The sequence below is a fragment of the Octodon degus genome, unplaced genomic scaffold, assembly GCF_000260255.1.
Source record: "Octodon degus isolate 3935 unplaced genomic scaffold, OctDeg1.0 scaffold00003, whole genome shotgun sequence".
Classification (NCBI taxonomy): Eukaryota; Metazoa; Chordata; class Mammalia; order Rodentia; family Octodontidae; genus Octodon; species Octodon degus.
This window is the reverse complement of record NW_004524579.1, coordinates 25,078,794-25,097,180: the sequence shown is the minus strand read 5'-3', so window position 1 is coordinate 25,097,180 and position 18,387 is coordinate 25,078,794. Positions and strand designations below refer to the sequence as shown.

Genomic DNA, 18,387 nt, shown 5'->3' with positions numbered 1-18,387 from the left:
ACAGAGACAGAGACAGAACAAAATAAGGAATGAGTTAAGAAGGAATGGAGCTAAGTCCAGGAATAGAAGAAAATTTCCATAAAACTATAATCGATGTCTTCAGAGAGATAAGAGGAGATAATGAATCCATAAAATGAGAATGGGAGGTTATAAAAAGGGAACATCTAAAGAATAAGGTAGAACTCTAGGAAATTAAACATATAATAGCAGAAATTTAGAATTCTGGAGGAGGAGAGAAAGAGAGAGAGAGAATTGAAGGACTTCATTAGAACATAAGAAAAAAGACAATATTGTAAAATCTGGGTAGGAAAACTAAGGTGATAAGGCCAACAGAGAAGGCAAACAGTGACTCTGCAGGGGCAGAGGATAAAGGCATCTAACGAGCGAAAAGAACCAGTGAAGTTCTACAGGAGAGTGCCCAGGACTGGCTCCGACTGCAGCAACACTGACTGGGAAGACCTGCCCTGGCTCACCACTGTGGCACCGCACAAGGCCAGAAGATTTGTAGAGCTTCTAGAGAGGGAACAAAGCAGCTGTGTTGCATTCGGAAGCTGGAACACAGAATGCTCTTGGCCTTTCTGTGGGAACCTTGGCCTCTGGAAGACCTGAGGACAGTGACAGTGCCTTCAGCCTTCCAGGGAAATATTTCCACCTCAGCTTTCTGTTGGATTTTCAATGGGCCGTGGAAGGTAGATGAGGTCTCAGACGGTGTACCTCAGAGGCAGCCCCTGTCAGGAAGCTACCCAGGAAGATGTGTTTTGAACTCATGGTAGACAAAACCCAAGAATGGTATGTGGTGACAGACCCTGGAGAAGGTCCCCTATGAGCCCCTGTAGCCTATGAAAATGCCAAAGTACAGGGTAAAAGGTTCTCGAGGTGACAGCGGGCATGTAGACTGCCAGTCAGACAGCCCTGGAATGGGGAGATCGATCATCCTGGGTTGTGCAAGCACACTGGGTATAATCGGCTGTGGAAGGAAGAAGGAGGCAGAGGGGCAGCCCAGGGAGTGCAGGCACACCCTCCCCTCAGATGCCCAGAAGTGCACACCCTCACTGGTGCCTCGGTCTGAGGCCACCGAGACCCACTGGGCTTCTGACCACCAGATGTGCAAGATAATAAATGTGGTGGTTTGTTAGAGCAGTGCTAGCAACCAATGCCGTGTTCCAAGGTCTAGGAATTCCCAGGCAGTACTACACAGGAGGGTGAGAAAACAGGAGGACTTCAGGAAAAGCCAAAGGAGCACAGCGATCCTGGTATGCTGAACTATTTGTGTTTGGTGGTGGGGGGAATTTTAGTAACTCTGACAATGAGTCTGTGTACAAATAAATGTTAGGTGCATATAAAGCCATGTGTAACACTAGAGAAAACAAAGAAGTTTTACCAGAGAAGAGATGTCGTATGGCTCATCCATGAATAATACCTGCATCATTTTTGTTAGTGGACATAACTAACAACAGCAGGGTGAAGCAGACAGCAGGACTGTGTGCTTAGTAGAGGTGAAAACAGAGGTAGGGGTGGGGCGAAAGGGAGAGAAAGCCTCATCTCCACTAGGGGACCCAGCAGAAATATCTAAGAGAGGAAGAGCTTGAGTTAGTAGCACGTGCCAAGTGCTGCAGGTTGAAGTGTCTTTCCATCATTTTCCTCCAAAGCTCCAGTGAGTATGTGTGGACTGGGGAGGTAGTGAAGGTGAAGTGAGGTCACAGAACTGGAGCCCTGACCTCACGGGGTGAATTTCCTGCTGAAGAAAGGATGCTGTGGAGCTTGCCCTCAGCCCTGTGAGGATGCATGGAGAAGGTGACCATCTGCAAGCCAGAGGAGAACACTTCCCAGAAGCCAGTCCAGCAGACACCTTGACCTGTGGCTTTCCCAGCCTGGGAACTGCAGCGAATGAATACTGCCCTTAAAGCCACTCCACCCATGATATTTTGCTATAGTAGCCCTAGCTGCCATACCTGAAGCTTTTTGGAAATACAACAATAAGACAAAAAGAACTAGCTAAAACAAGTGAGAGTGGAGTGGTTCAGTGCAGGCATGAGATAGGGCTGCTATTTTTCATTATTGGGCTCTTAATACTTGTGATTTTTTAAAAGCATGTACATGTACTTACATGATTTTTTTTAAGTCATCCAATAAAAAGAGCCAGACCATGTTATATACAGCTGTAATCTTAGCACTCTGGGAGGCTGAGGCAGGAGGATTATTAAGTTTGAGTCTAACTTGGGTAACTTAGTAACTTAGTGAGACCCTCTATCAAAATGTCTTTAAAAAGGTCTGGACAAGTAGCTCAGTTCAAAGACCCTGAGTTCAGTCGCCTGTTCCAGTGAATCAATCAATAAATGAACCAATAAGAAAAGAAAAAGGAATTTATTGGCTTAGATGAAAAGTTCAGAGGCAAGGTGATTTTTCAGGAGGAGTTTGAGTGGGTCTCTAGTTCCATTTTTCCCTGACTAGTTCAGTTCTCCCCTCTGTGCTCCTGTTGGTAACAAAATGGCTGCCATAGCTCCAGGCCGAGCATTCAGTTTCTACATGATCAATGATGGGAGCTCTTCCCAGAAGGTACTAGCAAACACATCCTTGTGTCTCATGATCAAAATCACTACAGCAGGAGCTGAGATTAACTGATTGCCTTCAGTTAACCATGACCCACTCCCTGAAATGCACCTGTGGGAGAAAATTAGGGTTCTTTTACCAAGAGGAAGGGGAGATGATGGTGGATGTCTCAAAATAGCAAATGCCACTATGAACGTGTCCCTTTGGAGAGTATTTTCCTTCTCAAGAGCTGCAGGTGCCTGATAATATTTGAGATTGATTAGCTGGGTGTTTGATGGCATTTGGGTTAAATGTCATCTTTTGCTTGGTGTGACACCTGGGGTAAGAAGACCAGCTATGAAGGGAACGACCTTGATGGGGAAGTTAGGAGGGAGAACATCCCTGGACATTTAAGGACTTGGCTGCTGAGTGAATGCCAGAGGGGAGCCCCCAGTCACACCTTCCTAGGAGTGTGCCCAGCTGTGACACGGCTGATCAGGATCCTAACTTTCAGCCTCAGGCAGAAGGCATAGCTAGGGAGGCTCCTAAATGCTCCAGGATCCCCAGCCTCCCCCTCCTGAAGCAGATGCCTGAAATTATGTCACTAAAACTCCTGTCTGTAAGAAATGCCCACCCCTGGGGGGAGGACGCTTTTGGCTGTTTTCTGTCTCTAAACTGTAGTTAGCTGTCCAGAGCCTTCCTTGACAGCTGCTGGGGGAGGAAGGCTTGGGAGTGAGAGGAGGGAGGGCATCCGGAGAAGGGGGGGGAATCCCCCTCCCACAGGGCATGCTGCCTGGGGGATAGGGCAGCAGCAGGTCCCTAGCCCTGCAGAATTAACCTTCACCTTGACCCTGATAAGGGAGCACTGGATGCTCCAGGAGCCTCAGAGGTCCTTGCCAGCTTCCCCCACCCTTGCTGACTGTACCTGCAGCTAGAGGAACAAATGGGACAGGTAGGCCACTGCCCCAGATGTCCACCCTGCTGCTCCAGCAAGCTGAGCTCAGTGCTTTCCCGGAGGCAGCTGGCCTCCGTCCCAAACCTGTGGATGGTTATACATATTATGCAACCTAATTAAATAGGGTACAAACCAATTAATTCCTGCTGCAAAAAGAAAGGAAAAAGTTGTTTCTATGAAAACTAAGTTGGGTCTTTGCAAAGACTGAAAAGAAAAAAACTACCGTTGTTTTCAAATGCTGTTAGGGTAGATCTAGGTAAACAAACAAACAAAAAGACAAAAAAAAAATCTTCAAAAGGTTGAGAAAAATCCAAAAATATTTAGGGAGACTTTTTACACTGCAATTATTTTATAAATATATTTAATTTCTTATTGTACTGGAAAAAACTAAAGTTGGAAATTGTAGGCAATGTCACGAGTGGTGGCATGTGCACAAGGTAGCAGGAAAAAGGCTCAGAGTTAAAGAAAAAGCCTCGACTTCGTGTGCAAAGTTTGGTGAGTGAAGGGACTGGACTTCTGGGGACTTGTTCCCACCACTCCAGGATTGGTCCTGGAGCTGGCAACATGGGAAGGAGCTGAGGGAAGCAGAAGACTGCTGGGGATGATCCCACTGGCCAAGTCCCCTGTCTCCCCCAGAGCTTTCTCTGGAGCCCTGAGCACAGCGCCCCATCAAGCCCCCCACTGCTGCCCACTTCTGTTCTCTCCCCTTCTAGAGATGACGCAGTGGGGAGCGCCGTTCCAGAGCTCCCCAGAGACGCCAGCCCTGCTCCTGTCCACCCTTTGGGCCGGGCCTTGGCTCCCTTCGCTCCCTTGGCACAGACCCCTTGCTCTGCCCAGGTCTGCTGACTCACTGCGGGAGCCCGCCGGCCCCTCTTGCCTGTGTATGGGCTGAGTCCCTCCTTTGCTCCTGCCTCTCCACACCCTCTTCATTCTAGTAGATTCTGTGCACTAGCGCTACCTCGGGGGAGCCTCTCCACTTGCTCCCTCCCTGCCCCAAGCTCAGTGCGTCCCTCCACACTCATCTCTACCAGGATTCACAGCCCGAAGCTCCTCTGCCCTGAATTGCAAGTGGGGACTGTTTCTGAGCCGCTTGCTGGCTTTTATTTCAGATAGCTCACCTAACGCTGCTCTGTGTGACTGCTCTAGTCCCACCACAAATGCCCCTGAAGGAGACAGAGATACAGAATGACTTCTAAGCCCACAGGGCCACAGACATCTGCTGGAGCCCTGGGTCCCAGCACTAAGGGGAGATGGCAGGATTTTAGTTCTGCTCAGTTCTAAATCAGTCTTTAAGGTACTGGGATGGGAGGTGGAGCAGGGAGGGACAAGGAGGTTCCAGAGACTTCCTTGGCGACACATGATGGAAGGCAGCCACATGCACGAGGAACTCAGTCACCCATGGTAGCTGCAGTGCACGCACATGCTCACAGAGCCTTCCCACTCTTGTTGGGAGACACTGTAGAGTGACATGTCCTTGTTGGTGTGGCTGAGTCATTTTGCATCTGCTGTCCCAGGTAGCGATTAATCGTGTCCCCTTGCACTCCCAGAAGCATCTATCCCCCCACGTAGGGTGGGATCCAGCTCTAAGAAGACAGGTAACAGGACTGTGACTCTTTACTATCGCCTATGACTTGTGTTTTTGTGTCACTGCGATGTGTCCTTCAGCAGGATATTCAGGAGTTGTGGTTTTCTTTTCTCCTTGAAAGCCAGCTGCAAATGCCTTTCTTCTAAGAGCAAGAAAGCTGGCATTAAGAGCTTCTGTCACAGGGAGCACCAGGTGGAGGTAGAGCTTTCTGAGAATGCTCTTTCTGAATAGAGAATTGTAACAGAAGTCAGGGCACCAGAAAATCGGGCAAAGGACAAAACCAACTGAGGCACGAAGAGATGCCATAAGGAAGCTGTGATCCCTGAAGCCAGAGGAGCTGTCTTGGTGGTGGTGTCCGAGCGCTGAGTCCCAGTTCCCAGCCTGACACTGCACAGCCTTCAGCCGCCCCTCCGAGCTCTTGCCTCCAGCAGCCCTGCCTGCTGCAGCACCGGACAGGCGGAGCTGCCCCTCCTGGGCAGATCCCATAGCACAAAGCTCCCTGGACATCATCGGCGGAGAAGCCCCGGCACAGAGTGCCACTTCTGTCAATTTGAGGTTCTCTTAACAAGCAGAAGATGTTTCCTGTTATGGTTTAGCTCTAAAATGTCCCCCAAAGTCTCATGTGCTCGGAAGCGCTCAGAAGAGATGATCATGACATCCGGGTACTCACCAGCTGAGTGCGCTGTTAGAGGTGGGGTCGCTTGGCGGAGGCAGGTCAAGGAATTGAGCTCCGAGGCCTGGCTCTTGCGCTCTCTGCTTCTGTCTGCCGTGAGGTTTGTGCCATGGAGCCAGCCAACCGTGGCCTAAAAGCTATGAAACCATGAGCCTAATAAACCTCTTTCTTTAATTTTCAGGGTCAGATACTTCATGCCAATAAGGGGGAAACCAACTAATGCATGCCTCCATGCCCTGACCCCTGCAAGGGAGCCATTCTGCTGCCTCGAGATACTCAGCTAGCCATCCCGAGGTGCTGGCAGATACACAGACTCTGTGAAGCTTTCCTTTCCTTGTGTTATACAAAGAAACTTTTTTATATATATAATGGAGATTGAGCCTAGAAAGAACCTTCAAACCAAGCAACATCCCAGCCCAGCCTCTTCTAACTTTTTTTTTTTTTTTCTTGAGATAGGGTCTGACTAAGCCACTAAGTCTTCCAGGCTGGGCTGGAGCTTGTGATTCTCCTTTTTCCCACACTTAAATGGTTATTTGGTCCTAGAACACTGACCATCCCTTGCTTACCCAGCGGCGAGGGCCTGGGTAGGCAGGGCTGTGCTCTATCTCTACGGCTCCAGGCTGGCCCTGCCGCTGTCTGTGCTCAGATTTGCCCAGCCTAGGAACACCTCCCCCAGTCCAGAAAAAAAAATGCATGACTGAGCAGAGAGCCAGGCAGAGCAGCCTGAGCAGGGAGATTAGGCCTTTGTTCCTGGGGCGGGCTGCCCACCACTCCCCTGGCCAGGCTCCACTGTTGGCCTTGGTTTGGGGTTCAGCCTTCTCTCTTTCTCAGGGCTATTTTTAAGATTCTAGGCCAAGGTCACTGAAACTCAGACTTCTGAGGGCCATTACCCCAAAGCAGTGACTGAAGGAGGATTCAGCTGCCTTAGAAGACCAAGTCTTGGAACACACACACACACACACACACACACACACACACACACACACGCACAGGCCTCCTTTCTCACTGAATAACTGGCTACAAACCCTGGTAGGATGAGTGTGATGTGTGAGACTCCAGTTCATTCTCTACAGACACTTTTTGGGCTTCCCCAAAGTGAGCCTCTTGCAAGAGACGGTTTCAGGCTTGGTAGAATTGAGCGGAGAGTACGAGGGGACCTGACACACCCCTCTCTTTAGTCCTCCTGTTCTCCAGGCCCCTAACAATTTGTGTTGGCCTGGTGTGGTAACTGTGTGTAGTGGATGAACTAATACTGGTGAATCATTATTAGCTGAGGTGCATAGATTACATTCAGGTCAGTCTTTTTTTAGTATGTTCTCTGGGTTTTGAGAAATGTACAAGAACATGGCCCACCAGAAGAGTTTTACTGCCCCTGAAACTCCTTTACCCGGCTTATTCATTCCTTCCCCCAACCCCAGCGCTCACTGATCTTGACATTGTCTGCCGAGCTTTACCTTTTCCAGATTGTCACTTCGTTGAAATCATTGAGTATACAGCCTTTAGAGGCCGGTTTCTTTCACTCAACAGTATGCGTCTAAGGTTCCTTTGTCTTCTCACACTGACTGATAGCTCAGTCCTTTTTGTCATTGGCTGGTATTCCATTGCATGGAAGTACTACACTTACTCATTCACCTACTGAGGAACAGGTTGGTTCTTCCAGTTTGAGGCAATTATAAAGAAAGCTGCTATAAATATCTGTGGAAGGTTTTTATGTGGATACCTGTTTTCAGCTTCCACAGACAGACGCTTAAGAGTGTGCCTGCTGCATGGTATGGTGAGCCTGGACGGTTCTCGTGAGCAGCTGGCAGATTGCCTTCCGAAGTGGCTGGCACACTTTGTGTTCCCAGGGTGTCTAATTGTCCTATCAGAAAAAATCCAACAAAAACCCATGTACTATATTTTCCAGAAGATTCTAGGTGGAGCATCCCTGCCTCCCTGTCACCAGAGACCCCTATGACTATCCGTTAGACCTCGGGGCCAGAGGCTGGCTGGTCTGTAGTGGCAGTTTGTCATACCAGGCTTCTTTTCACCAGAAGTACTGTCCATGGGGCACAATATGTTCTCACTATGTGCAGGCACTTCCCCGCACAGGTCGGCATGCTGCCCTCGTGGAATTGACTTTATATGGGAAAGCCAGGCTTGCTGACCTCACCAGGGGCCCTGTACCAAGGGCTTCTTGCCATTTTCTCATGTAATCCTTGTTTAGGATTAAGGTAGGAAGCAGAACCATTTGTTTTCCCACTGAGCTGATAAAAATGTGATGCAGGGAGGTTAAGTCTGATGGCCAAGTATAAGGCTGATCTAGCTCCAGCTCACACTAAGCATGTGGTGTGGGCGCCTGAGGGACCATCTCCTGGCCACCTTCTGGAAGAACCTCTTGCTGCTCTCCCTCTGGGCTTTTTCTGGGGTGTATCTACTTGTGCCAGCCACTCTCCAACATTGAAGAGTTCTGGTCCCAGGCCCAGAGGTCTGCTGGGTGACTGCTGTGTCCTCAGCATCTCAATGGGCCATGGGAAAACCTGGCAGGACAAAGCCTAAAGTTCCCCTTCCCCAAGCAGGAACTGGGCTGGGATCTGAGAACTCAGCTCTGGTCCTGTCTTTGGTGTGGCTTGGGGCATCTGCCCTCATTGGGCTTGCATGCTCCTTGCTGTCAGTGAGAGGTTTGTAGGGCTTCTCCAAGCATGGAAGGTCCCCCCCCCCCGCAAAAAAAAAAGATGATAGCAACTCTGAGAACAATACCAATTGTGGGTCACATGCTGATTGTAAGTGCTCTGCCAGTTCCTCAAAGAGAAAGGTTAGTGCAGATTAAGAGAGAGGTGTCATGAATTTGCATCAGCTCTCAAGACAGTCGCTCCGTTCAGGCTGCTGGGAGGAAGGATCTGCAGTGATGGAAGAAAGGCCAGAGCCCTGGGCCACATCTGTAGTGGTTTCTGCTCTGTGCATAGCTCCGGCCAAATGTGCCCTGACATCCTAGACATGAGGTCCTTCTGGATGGCACTGTGCAGGCCAGAAGTCTTACTGGACTCACAGCCAATGCAGGTACACTTGGAAAAGGCCCTTGAGCCTAGAGATGCGGTTTGATGCTGCTCTGGCATCTGCTAGCTGGATGGCTGAGTGGGAGGCTCAGCAACTCTGTGCCTCCCTGTTCCTGCCACCAAGCCACCATCCCCCCAGAAAGTTTGCTCATGGGGATCACATCTTCTAATATCAGCATCACTGCCAGATTGCAAAGACCTGAGACATAACAGCACTCAGTTAATGGATTGGAGCTGTCCTACCTACTTGATAGGGGTTTGGGAAAATGCTTAATCAGAAAGCATATTATGAATTAATATTTATATTAATATTGGTATTGGTGTCATTCATGTAGTTTTAATTCATAAATAGTCTTATTGTTACTAAAAGTCACACATGGTGCAGAAGTGGGGGACATGAATGTTTGGGGCTTTGCATTTGTTGACACCCATGTTTGTCTCTACACAGAAGCAAAGAGAAGAGGGGACAGTGACCGGGAAACTGAGGGGTGTCAGAAAAGCCTTGGCTGGCAGCGCAGCCGGGTGGAGGGCCAGCTGTTTTTCCTAGGAGAGCTGGCTGGAGCTGGAGCCCTTTGGCCTCTGAATGCTGCTTCCATGTGATCTCACTGTCCAAGTGGAACAGGAGCGTCCTTCTCAAGGCAATGGGCCCCTCACAGGCAGCACCACTGATCACAGAGCGAGGGCGGAGGAGGCAGAGCCAGGACACTGCCCTTTGGCCCATTTCCAGCCAAGCCTAGAGACTTGAGAAAACAAATCTGTAGTCTCGAGCATTCTTTAATGATGTCCTAAATGCCAGGCAAGCTAGGTCATGGGTTTGTGGGTGTCCAGGTCGATGTCTGTGGAAGCCTCTGAAATGCTGGAGAACCCTTCCCAGCTGAGCGGTGGGACAGGCGCCTGATCTACCAAGAGTGCAGCAGTGTCCGGCCCTTGGTAGGGTGTGGGAGGAGCAACTAATACCTTAAAAGCTTGCTGGCTGCTCTAGGTTCTCACTTTTAGCCTTAATTTTATAATTGTTTGAGTTGGGAAGACTTTAAGATCATGCCCCCATTTTGCAGTTGAGAAGACAGAAGAATGAAGCTTGACCAGGGCTTCTGCAGAATTCCTATCTCCCAGGCCTGGAGTTTTTCTTTTTTCTTTTTCTTTTTTTTTTTTTCTTATAATGCTGTTTTGAGACTTAATGCATATTCTAAGAAAAAATCCAGGACACTAAAAAAAAAAAAAATTACGCATGCTATTTATTCACTCTCAGAGAAGCTGTTAGCTCTAATGACCTTTCCAAATTAATAAAATCTGTAAATGCTCAATTGTTTATTGTGCAAATTGAGTTATACCTCTAAATGACTGAAGGGAACTGCAGGCCTGCCTGGAATATTTAGTTCTAGGACTATGTGGCCAGCACATGGGCTTTGTACCCTGGGCAGAGGAACTGCAGTTAGTGTTCCCTAAGAAAGGAAGACAGGCAATCAAGCCACCCACGGTGTGCTTGGCCTTATAGCACATAAAAGTGCTAGTGACAGTCCCTGTCTGGGGGTGTGTTGGGAGAAGCAACACTCAGGCATGAGCATGAGATAGTGCCTAAGCAAGGCCTTGGTTGCAGGCTGTGGCATTCAGAGGAAGTGACACAGAGCATATGGAAAGTTCTGAGGGACGTGGGGTTTGCGTGAGCTCAGGAGAAGGAGTAGGGATAGGTTAGTTGCTCTGGAAAGAGCTTTCTAGACAGAGAGCTAAGGGTGAACGAAGGAAAAGAATGAGCGTCTCTGGAGCCCGTGCGTCTGCAGGGAGCAGGCAGGGGACCTGCGGAGAAGACTGTCCTTGGAAGAGCAGCAGGCTCTGCAGGGCACTGGTGTCGCACTGGAAATGCAGGTGCAAGAGAATCCTCCCTCTCAACACTAGGCCCTGGGTGAGGCCGTGTGTCATCAACACCATGTTTGCAAGCTGTGCTCAACAGTGTGTCCTTTAGTTCTGGTGACACGTCTCCCTGTCTGACACCAACCTCTGATTTCCCAGATCAAGATGGACAGAAGTCTTATCAAGAAACTATGTTTGTTGTGCCATTACTGCAAGGGGATTGAGATTGAGATTGAGATTGAGATTGAGATCTGTCTGTCTGTCTGTCTGTCTGTCTATCTTCACTGCTACACATTTCCAGGACCATTCTTCATATGAAATCTATATCCGGTAGATACAATATCTCCTCTCAGTCCCTAGCAGCCACCATCTGCTCTGTTTCTCTGTGAATATTGGACTGCTCTAGGAACCTCATAAAAGTGAGATCATACGGGATTTATCCTTTTTGTATTTCTAGCTTCTTTCAACACGATGTCCTTGAGTTTCATCCATACTGTAGCTGTGTCACAATTTCCTTTCTCTTTAAGGCTAAATAATATTCCCTTTTATATATGTACCACATTTTGTTTATCCTTTTATTTACTGATACAGCTTTGGTTTGCCTCTACCCTTTGGCTATTTGAATAATGCTGGTATGAGCAGGAATCTGCAGGTATCTGTCTAAGTACCTTGCAGGAAATTTTTGTGCTCACAAAAAATAGAATGCTTCGAGTTTTGAAATGATCAGGTCTGATCTCCTGGCCCTGTGCTGTTGTGGCTCCACAAGCAGTAGATTGCCAGCTTGTTGTTGCCTGTGTGTTAAGACTGCCACCTGAGGAGAGCTCTGCAGTCCCCTCTGCCAGGGACACAGGGTGCAGGCTGGCCCCTCCTGCATGCCGCCTTCCGCATGATGCACTAAGCCACTTAGCCTGTACGGGAGCTAGTGTCACTGCCTCTGCCTTCACTTCTTGTCCTGAAATACATCAGTCATGTTGTGCTTGTGCTCCACTAACGTAGCGAGTGCCTTGTGTCTTGCGCTCTTGCTTGGTGGGTTCTTTCCCTCACCTTCTAAAATGTATCTAGCCACAATTGTGAAAGCCAAAGAAAATTGCGCTGGCGTAGTTCTCTACATCCAAGCAGCTCCTCTCTCCTGCTCCCTCCAAAAACTGTCCGTGTACTGAAAGGGCATCTTGTCTTGAGGTGCCACTACCTCTGGGTGTTAATTGCCCAACCTAACATTACAACACATTAAAGCAGTGACACATTCAGATGGAAGGCAGGAGAATTCACAGTTCAGGTTGGCATTGTCATTACCTCAAGTCTTTGGTGTCATCTCCCTCCTTCACAGTGCACTCCTGCATGGCCTTACAGTCAACCTCCGCAATGCATTTTCTGGCCTTTGTTGGTTTGTGTCAGCTCTTGAACATTATTTAAATGTAGTTTGGGGTCCATGAATGCAATTACCATTGTGTTATTATTCAGAGCCAGATTGTTAAGATGCAGGCAGCTGTACAAGGAGATGCCCTGTGCTGTGAGGTCCAATTTAGGAGGGCCTTCTGAGCTGTGTGCGCAGGGTTGCTAGGCAACCCCATGCTACAGGAGTGGAGGCCTCACTCTGGAGTGGGAAGAAGCCCAGCGCCTTCAGGGAATTGGAGGCACTGGTCAATCTGAGACTGGCACTGCGCCGGGGAGTGGGAGGAGGTGGCGTGGGCAGAGCCCACAGGCTTGCAGGGGTGGGGGCGCCCACCCAGCTAGCTAGCACATGGTGTTCCCAGGGAGGAGAGAGTGTTGCTGGGAGGGAGAATGCAGAGAAGGTGCAGAAGCCTGAGGTCGGCCAGGAAACCGAAAGGGATGCCCAGAGAAGATGCTAATGTGATTCTCCGTCCCTTCCTTTTCTTTTCAGGAAATGACCAGATTTGCAGAAAAACTGGTAGCCTGAAATTTCAGACTAAGGCATCAGTGCCTGTGAGTATGAATTTTGCTTGTTTGCTTCTGTGGTTGTGCAACAGTCCTGGGAAGCAGGTGGCTTTTGCTGCTAGGGGAAGGGAGCGTGACTAGGGTGGGATCGGCTTTGAGTTCTTCTAGAAAGTGCCTTTTGCCGGGTGGGGCTGGAGCCAGGCACATGAGGCATCAAGTTGAAGAAGGACACTGTGCACCCTGGTTCTGTGTCCTGCTCAGGAGCTGCTCTTGTGGCTTCACGGGAGAGCCACTCACTTGGCTCATTATGTGTGCAAGCGTGACCTTTCAGGGGAAAAGAGAGGCATGCATTTGGGGAGCTCTAAGTTTGCTGCCAGGTGAATCTTATTTAGCAGAGTAAATCCTCATGTGGGCCATGCAACTGTGTGTTAGATAAGAGCAGTCATGTGCACCAGTCTCTTCATGCAGCTGGGTGGTAGGGATGGGTGGGCTCTGAGTGAGCTAGGAGGTAGAGCAGGGCTGGGCTCTGTCCAGGCCAGGAAGAGAAGACATCGGAACATAAAGCAATTAAAGGGCTTTCTTGGATGGTGCATGGGGTCATCCCTGGCTCATGTGACACACCAGAAAGGCTGCTGGTGAGTTGTATCCAGGGAAGACTTTATGGGGAAGAGGAGACTTGATCTGGGCAACAGGGAGGGAGGCAGGGACTGAGCCAGAAGCCCCTGCACGGGGGCCTGTAGAGGCCTGCTACAGGACAAGGGCAACACAGGCCTGGGTCTGATAACCAGAGGGAGGACAGTGGTGAGTGCTGAAGCTCTTCTAAGTGGTCCAGATACAAAGAACCTGGATGCAATAAAAAACCCCCTATCCATGCAAATAAAATGAAGTTTCTACGAGCTTGTTGCTCTATTGTATCAAAATGGCTGCAGGGCTGCAAGTTTTCCACCATACTTGAGGTTGTATGTGAGATCAGTACAGGCCTGCAATGGGCAGATTATAGGAAACCTCATGTTGTGGGTCTCTCTTAGTGTCAGAGAGTGGCACAAGCAGAGAGGGAGGCTTCCCCATACAGCAGCAGCTGGGAGTCGCCAGTACCTCATGTGACCAGCAGTCAGAACATGCCCTGAGCTCCGGGTGGGCAGTCACTGTGGTGGCACTTCCAGCTGTCCACGTGCTCTTCCCCAGAGCTGCCAGTGCCCATGCTGCAGGCAGCAGGGATTACTTAGGTAACATAGGGTCATTTGTTCTTTGTTCTGTGCAGGCAGGAACACTCACTAGTTCTGAGTCTCAGCAGCAGCGACAGCCAGCAGGACCAGTGTGCAGTGCACTTGGCAGTCTCGCTGTACACAAGCTCTACAAAGGCTCTTTCAGAGGCCCCCATTTTGGAGATCAGAAAACTGAGGCTTATAGTTGCTCAATACAGCAAGATGCAGAACTAAAATGTTCTGACTTTCTGCTGCACATAACTGGACACTTCTCCACTTGTGGAAGAGTCCCTTTCAGGGTTGACCCTACTTCTGCACAGATGTCCTAGGGCAGCAAAGGGATGGTTGTGTGGTCCCCCATGGTCCTGCTTTGAGAAACCTCTTTGTTCCAGAGGCCAGGGTGTTGCTGTCACTGCTTTCATAGGTTGTGTGTTAGGCTGGCAGTCTTGGACGGATGGGAATGTGGTTACTGAGGTTCTGCCCCTCTAAGTTGAAGGTTTGTGTGCTTCTAGCACCAGGGCCACTCTGTCAACAGGAGAGGGCTCTATCCGGAGCCATGGGTGACTTGCTAGTTAAACTGGAGGCAGGACAGGAGCCGGTTCCAGGTGCTTGTGGTGGATCCAGGGAAAGGGCTTAGGAAGCACCACTCAGGGAGACCAGAAGCCTGGGTAAGGAAGCAGACAGAAAAAAGGATGTGTGCTGAGGGTGAAGCTCCTCGATTTCAGCCACATAAACTGCACTGCAGTGATGTCTGGTTTGGAGACAAGGGTCAGGGCTTTATACCACACATGCATCATCAACCACCTGCAGCACATTGCTGGCAGAACACCCTTGCAGGCGTCACCTCAGCCAAGAGCTGGGGCTCCAGAGAACGTCACAGATGAAAGCCAGGTGCCTTGCTCTCTGCTTTGAGACAGGGATGGGCTGGCAGTTGTAAAGGGCCTGTGCAGGGCACCAGTTGCATTCCCTGTCATGCCAGTGAGCATCCCTATTATGAAGGCAGCCACGTGCCATGCTTATGTGACCTGGCAATCATTTTTGTTGCTATTACACTTGCATTTTAAGAGTATAGATGATGAAACAGAAATCCATACTGCCAAGGTCTGATTTTGCTGAGGACAATGTGTACTTGTTTGCTTTCTTCTTCCTCTTCCTCTTCTCCTCTTCCTCCTCCTCCTTCTCCTTTTCCCTTCCCCCTTCTTCCTTCTCCCTTCTTCTTGCACCAGAGATTGAACTCAGGACCTTGTGCTTACCAGGCAGGTGCTTATTCCACTGAGCTATGTCCCTTGCCCTCAGTGTGTGCTTTATGAACTGAAATTTTATTCTTATATGTAATATAGTTTTATATCTTTAAATTCTAAAGTACCAAAAATCCTCCTATAAAAAAAAATCCCCTTGCCATCTTCAGTCCCAGGGTGCTCCTCTGTCAGATGCCCAATAAATTTTTTTCTTTTTTCTTTTCTTTTTTTCCTTCTTCTTCTTCTTCTTTTTTTTTTCTTTTGTATTTTAGTACAGGGCCTATAAGGTCTCACTGGGTAGATCAGACTCATAGCAATCCGCCTATGTTCAGCCTCCCAAGAGCTGGGATTTCAGGCGCCAACCACCACATTCAGTCTCAGTCCTCATCTCAGCATGCTCCGGGGATGGGGCCGGCACAGCAGGCCAGGGATCGAACCCCGGCTGCTGCATCTTCCTAAGCAGGAGCGAGATGCCCAATAAATTTAGGGTTACTTTCCCTAAGTCTGTGCACACCATCAACAACCTGTTTGAGATATTCATATTTTTGGTGAAGAGATATTTGAAAGATACTTAATAGCTTCTTAGGCCCCTAAAGTCAGCAGCTGAGACTGTTCCAGAAGAGGCTGAGCTGCAATTTGCTTTTTATTTGGAGAAAACAAATTACAGTCTGATGCAGCAGTCAATGGACTGTTTAAAATGCACAAAATTTTACAAATATAGCTTCTTAGAGTTACTATACAAACAAGTGATGTAAGAATCATAAATTATTATTTCCAGTTGCAAATGACAGTTACTATTATTTAAGGCAAAATCCATGCAGTTTGTGAGCACCTTACTGCAGCCTTTGGAATTCCCAAATCTTTCAAACAATGTTACATTTCACTATGTACTATTGGGTGCAAATTATTGAGGTCTTGCCGCATTAATTCCCTGGTGTCATTTACATATTGTTTAATGACTTACTGAAAGGCATATTCTCTTTCCAAAGTATATTCAGACTACTGCACCATCAGCACCTTCTGAATATCACTGTGGTTTCCTTTGATCAAAGGACTTGGTATAATTCGGAGGCACCTTCCCAGAAGAGGATGCAGCAGCCATGGCCCTGGCTACTGAGCTCCCTGGAGTAGAAAGTATCGGTAAAGTAGTGAGGCCATTTGTCAGCACTGGTGCCCAGGAACCCTAACCTCAGCGCTGGGCAGGTGGGAACTATTTCTGAGGTTCTGTCAGGAGTTCAGCCTGCAGGTCCTGGTTACCATCACCGGGTCTATCCCAGACTGTCCCACTCACACTGCCCACCCAGCTTCTGAGCTGTGGCCTTGTGGGTTTGTGTCATGCCTACGACTGTGTAAGTGGAACTTACTTGTGATCATATAGATCTGGGGTGTATGTTTTTCTCTTGCAAATGAGATCCCTGTTTTCAGTTCTTCATGTTTATACTCCCTCAGATTATAAGAAATTCTTTAACTGGTCTAGCCCCAAGATGGATTTTGTGGCACCCCCATGAGGCCAGGAAAAAAAAATCTCATTTCAGTCCAAGAAATAGAATCATTATCTTGATTGAAATAATATCTTTCCTCAAACTGCCCTGAGATAAAGCATCAAATTGGCAGAGTTTCCTTATCACTGCAGAGTTTGCAGGACACAGAGTAATGGCCTGTCAGCTGCAGCTGGCGGGCTGGGTCTGTAGCACAGAGCCTATGGCTCCCGGCCCCGTTTGCATGATCCAGTGTCTGCGCAACGTGAAATAATAGCATTAAAGATACATATCACTGTATGAAAAGGAGATGGTAGCAGAGGGCCGAGGATTGCGTAATAAATGCCTCTGTGACTATTGTTGTTGTGGTTGTCATTTTTAGATCACATCTAGCACCTGGGGACAAATGTGGGAGGGAACAAAATGCTATTGGTGGTTTTTGCCCTTGTAGAGTGTGAGTGTTCTGGAACCCTACAGCCTTCGGCTGAGCCTCCATGGCTCCAGCTGAAGTAGACACAAAGGCAGAATGGACCAGGACCTAGTTTCAGCTAGTAAACAGAACAGCCAAAAGCAAGATAGTTCTGGGAAGGCAGCGAAAGTCCTGAGGGTGGGGAGCAAGCAGGTCTGAGTTCCAGTCCCACACACCGTTGGTACTGTGTAGCTTCGGGTTGGTAGGACTCAGTCTCCTTGTGTAGAGGGCATAGTGCAGGGGTATCAGGAGCATGGAAGGCAGTGCTTATGCCAAGCCCAGCATCCTGGCTTTCTTTTCCGTCCTCTTGTCAGGGGTGGAGGGCCTGTGGGGTGAGCACGCTAAGTCTACATGGACACTTTCCTTCTTGTTCATCTCAGCTTCACATTCCTGCATCAAAAGAAAAACTAGTGTTAAGGAGAAATGCCCTGGCTGCATGTGGGATCTGGTCTTTGCTGTCCACTTGCCCTGTGATGCGGCCTCAGTTCCCTCTCCGATGACAATGGAGGAAGTGACTCAAGGATATTAGTAGCTAGTCTTTTTGAGCACTTACTCCGTTCCAGGCCCTGTTCTAACCATTTTACATGTCCTAACTCGCTTAGTTTTTACAACAAACTTAGTATCTGCCTTTTGTAAGTGAAAAAGAAGGTTTATTCATTTCCCAAGGTCTATAGCCAGGGAAAGATAGGACAGGGATCTGAAGCCAAGAAGCGTACTTAGAGCTTTTGAAAACAAGATAAACTGCATCAGGACTAAATAGAGCAGTTCAAGTCACCTGGCTTTCATCAGACTGTAAGACATAATTCTATGATAGCAAAAAGCAGTGACAATATTCCCATCTCTGTGCCGTTCCAGGAGGCTGCGAGGGTGGGTTTTCTTTGCCCCATGGATGAGCAATGCTCTAGTCAAGGTGCCTGATCATGGGGGCCTGTAGTTCGGGTGCCCTCTGCACATGGCTCCTGCAAAGCTGTCTCTACAGTGTAGGCAGTGTAGAGCACCAAGGTTTGCAGCGCCTGCCTGCCACTTCCTTGCCCCCATCTGACCCAATCCCGTCTTCCTGCAGAACCCTTCTAGGCCCTTGGGCTCTGCTGCCTGCCAAGACTTCCCCAGGGAAGAGCACCATCCCCCAAGCCCCACCTCATGCCTGCTTCTCTGCCCTCCCTCCCCAGCATGGCATAAGTGACATGAATGCTCCTATCCACAGAATCTTGTCTTCAAGAGGAGTGCTGGCCTGTCAGTGTGTGTGCCTGATTGCCATGGTAATCACCGGCTGAATGGAGTGATTATATAATACATTTTCATCTGGAATATGAACAGGTGTGCAGGGAACTCAACATTTATCAACAAGATAGGTCTTAGGAGATTAATACTGAGTTTAGGATTGCTCAAGGAAACAAAAGGAAGAAGATTTCTGCTTTTGTTTGTCATCGAGGCCCTTCCGGGCTGGCCTCTGTTTCCCCAGTAGATGCTTGGTTC

At 48.7% G+C, this 18,387-nt stretch overlaps 1 protein-coding gene across 2 annotated transcripts in view; it reads left to right on the top strand.

Annotated features, from left to right (window-relative positions):
- Zbtb7c (zinc finger and BTB domain containing 7C) overlaps window positions 1-18,387 on the top strand; it is a 330,626-nt gene that overhangs the window by 181,409 nt on the left and 130,830 nt on the right. For both annotated transcript variants that reach the window (XM_023714698.1, XM_023714701.1), the window contains one exon: window positions 12,508-12,569. The gene's annotated coding sequence lies outside the window, so the exon portion shown is untranslated. The remainder of the gene's footprint in view (window positions 1-12,507; window positions 12,570-18,387) is intronic.